This window comes from Sapajus apella, unplaced genomic scaffold (genome assembly GCF_009761245.1).
Source record: "Sapajus apella isolate SASKATOON/1434 unplaced genomic scaffold, GSC_monkey_1.0 scaffold22, whole genome shotgun sequence".
NCBI classification, from domain to species: Eukaryota; Metazoa; Chordata; class Mammalia; order Primates; family Cebidae; genus Sapajus; species Sapajus apella.
Window position 1 is genome coordinate 8,161,155 of NW_022436962.1, and position 3,712 is coordinate 8,164,866.

Genomic DNA, 3,712 nt, shown 5'->3' on the forward strand with positions numbered 1-3,712 from the left:
TCTTTTTTTTTCTTTTTTGAGACAGAGTCTCCATCTTGCTCCCCAGGCTGAAGTGCAATGGTGTGATCTTGGCTCACCGCAACCTCTGCCTCCCAGGTTCAAGCGATTCTCCTGCCTCAGCCTCCAGAGTAGCTGGGATTATAGGCATGTGCCATCATGTCTGGCTAATTTTATATTTTTAGTAGTGACAGGGTTTCTCTGTGTTGGTCAGGCTGGTCTTGAATTCTCAACCTCAGATGATCCGCCTACCTCAGCCTCCCAAAGTGCTGTGATTACAGGCGTGAGCCCCAGCCCCAGCAGGAGAGATTCTTAAATGTGTGTATAAAATTTAGGAGGTCTGAGTTTTACTAACCTGCATTATTTTTCTGGGATCCCAGGAGGGTTCCCAGACCACAGGACGGGACAGGGCCTTGTAAGATGTCTGAGTAACACGCCCATGAAGCCTAGAGTGCACCCACCGCTGGCTTCAATGCACTGCACATTATGGATCCTAGAGGGAAAAGTAGTTTACCTTTTTTTTTTTTTTTGAGACGGAGTCTTGCTCTGTCGCCCAGGCTAGAGCGCAGTAGTGTGATCTTGGCTCCCTGCAACCTCTGCCTCCTGGGTTTAAGCGATTCTTCTGCCTCAGCCTCCTGAGTAACTGAGACTACAGGCATGTGCCACCACGCCCGTCTAATTTTTGTATTTTCAGTAGAGACAGGTTTCACCATATTGGCCAGGCTGGTCTCAAACTCCTGACCTCGTGCCCGCCTTGGCCTCCCAAAGTGCTAGGATTATAGGCGTGAGGCACTGTGCCCGGCCTATTGAAGGCTTTTAAAAGAATGTTCTAGGTTATCCATATCTGTTGTTTCATTGAAGTGTCACCATCTCATCAATGGCTATTGCTGTCCTCATTTTATTTATGTTATGTTTTTGTTTTTTTGAGGCAGGATCTAACTCTTGTCACCCAGGCTAGAATGCAGTGACACCATCACAGCTCACTGCAACCTCGACCTCCTGGGCCCTTCAATTCTCCCACCTCAGCCTCCTAAGTGGCTGGGACCTGGCTAAATTTTTGAATTTTTGTATAAACAAGGTCTTGCTGTGTTGCCCAGGCTGGTCTTGAACTCCTGGCCTCAAGTGATCCTTCTGCTTCAGCCTCCCAAGGTGCTAGGATCACAGGCGTGAACTATCACACCTGCCTGGCCTTATTTTATACACAAGGAAATTGGGGCTTGGATAAAGTATAATTATGTCTACACACAACCAGCAAGTGGCAGAGCCAGGACTCGAACCAGGGGTTGGTGGGCTCCCAATCCCCCAGCCTGTGCTGCTTTGAGGCCTTGGCCAGAGGGAGCTGCAGCAGGAGTGACCCTCCGGGGAGCCTCAGAGCAAAGACTCCCCAAGTTTGCCAGATGGTGGCCTCAGAGAGGCCCAGGGAGCTGCTGGCCAGGAGCAGCTGGGGTCAGGACGCAAGCTCCCTTAAGTCATCCCAAAGCAGAAGGAACAGAACGAAGTGAAGGGCCCAGGGCTGCGGGGGCGCTGGATAAGGCAGAGTTCATGTCAGCTCCTCCTTCAGGAGCCTTCCTGAAGCCTCTGGGGAGCTGTTCCTGACTGCACTTCTACAACAGGCAGCCTGGTTATTTTAGGGCAGATAAGTGTTACTACATTTATGTTATTGTCGTCTGTAGGCTGTAAAATTCTCCCTCATTCCCTCACAAAGTCCTTGAGAGCAAAGAGACCCTGTTATGTGCTGCCCTGCATACCTGGTAGAGGCCTTTCAAAGATGAGTAGGTGATCAGTGAATATTATTGAATGAACAGTTAATAATGATTATTCCTAAGACCATAAAAAGTGACTTCATATACATTATTTTATTTACTAATTCATTCAAATCCACGTACATTTGCTGGGCTTACAAAAATATGCCTGGACTTTTCTAGATTCTAGGCATGCAGTCACAAATTAGACACTCTGTCTGTGTCCAAGGAACTTATGTCGCGGTGGGGAGAGTGAGGAAAAAAGACTGAAAAGGATAAAACAAAAACGGAAAGCACAGAAAATTGCAGTATGTGCAGCCGGCGGTCAACAGGTGCTGGCCCAGCCCAGAGGAGGAGGCTCCAGCCCAGTCTGGAGGGTCCCGGGGAGGCTTCCGGGGTAGAGGAAGCAGGGCTGGGCCTTGTGTGCCAGGAAGGAGGGGGTCAGCCAGGTGAAGGCGAGGGGATGGGGGCGCTGGAGGCAAGGGAGCCTGTGGGAGGCGAGACATGTCCAATAGCTCAGTCCAGCAGCTGCCTGGTGTGCAGAGGGAGTTTTGAGAAATGAGACAGGAAGAGGAAAGAATGGAAACAACACCTTTTATTTGAACACAGAGTGCTTTGTATTTCTCAAAACACTTTCACATCTATTACCTCAAAGTAGCCTAAAAACAACAGCAGCCGCAGCCGCAACAGTGACACAGTGCTGGCTGCAACTCTGGCTTCCTCGGAGGGATTCTGGGTCGCCAAAGAAGCAGGAGCCTTTCTGTTGATTTCTTCTGGGAGGAGGCAATCTCAACAGCCCTTTACAACCCATGAGGCCTCCTGATTTCCGTCCCCTGAGCTTTGGTTTGCGGCACAAGCTCGTTCTCCTCTGTGCTCCCCTCTCACTGCATGGAGCCTTCTCTAATAGACTCACCTCTGGGGAGAGGACACGCTCCTTTCTGGCCACAGCTGCAGCCACTCCAATCCATCAAAGCACTCTTCTTTCTGTCCCTATGTCTTTTTTTTTGAGACGGAGTTTCACTCATGTTACCCAGGCTGGAGTGCAATGGCGCGATCTCGGCTCACCGCAACCTCCGCCTCCTGGGTTCAGGCAATTCTCCTGCCTCAGCCTCCTGAGTAGCTGGGATTACAGGCACGCACCACCATGCCCATCTGATTTTTTGTATTTTTAGTAGAGACGGGGTTTCACCATGTTGACCAGGATGGTCTCGATCTCTTGACCTCGTGATCCACCCGCCTCGGCCTCCCAAAGTGCTGGGATTACAGGCTTGAGCCACTGCGCCCGGCCCTGTCCCCATTTCTTAAATGGTTTTTGCTTTTTCTTTCTTCCTTCTCATGGGCAGCTCAGAGCACATCTGTGACAGTGACCACCCTTCTGCCCCAGCCCTGGCCCCACCACCTTCCCTAACACTGCAAACAACCCCACCCTTGGCTCTACTGCTGGACATCTGGTCAGTGGCCTACATTCCTCCCACTCATGCCCCTTTCTTTTCTTTCTTTCTTCTTCTTTTTTTTTTTTTTGCTTTGAGACAGGGTCTTGCCCAGGCTGAAGCCCAAGTGGCATGATCAAGGCTCACTGAAACCTCAACCTCCCAGGCTGAAGCCATGCACCCATCTCAGCCTCCAGAGTAGCTGGGACCACAGGTGTGTGCACCATGCTGCCTAGCTAATTTTGTCTTTTTAAAAATTTTTTTGTAGAGACAGGGTCTCACTATGTTGCCCAGGTTGGTCTCGAATTCCTGGACTCAAGCAATCCTCCACCTCAGCCTCCCAAAGTGCTGGGATTACAGGTTTGAGCCAACATGCCTGGCCTGTACACCCTTTTCTATCTGGCTCTCTCGACTTTAAAATCTTCCTTGGTGGCTCCAGTTTGCCATGTCTTATGGTCCTGAATGACCCCTGTCACTGAAGCAGGGAGCAGAGGAGACTGGGAATTTGTGCTGATGGTAAATGGATCTAGTTTGAATCCTGGC

The 3,712-nt window shown here is 50.4% G+C and overlaps 1 long non-coding RNA gene across 1 annotated transcript; it reads right to left on the minus strand.

Moving 5' to 3' along the window:
* Nucleotides 1–2,316: 2,316 nt before the first annotated feature.
* LOC116558600 lies at nt 2,317–3,267 on the minus strand. The gene is made up of 2 exons (XR_004272088.1): nt 3,017–3,267; nt 2,317–2,729 (listed from the first exon to the last, which is right to left on the minus strand). It is a non-coding gene; the product is annotated as an uncharacterized LOC116558600 (long non-coding RNA).
* Nucleotides 3,268–3,712: the final 445 nt, after the last annotated feature.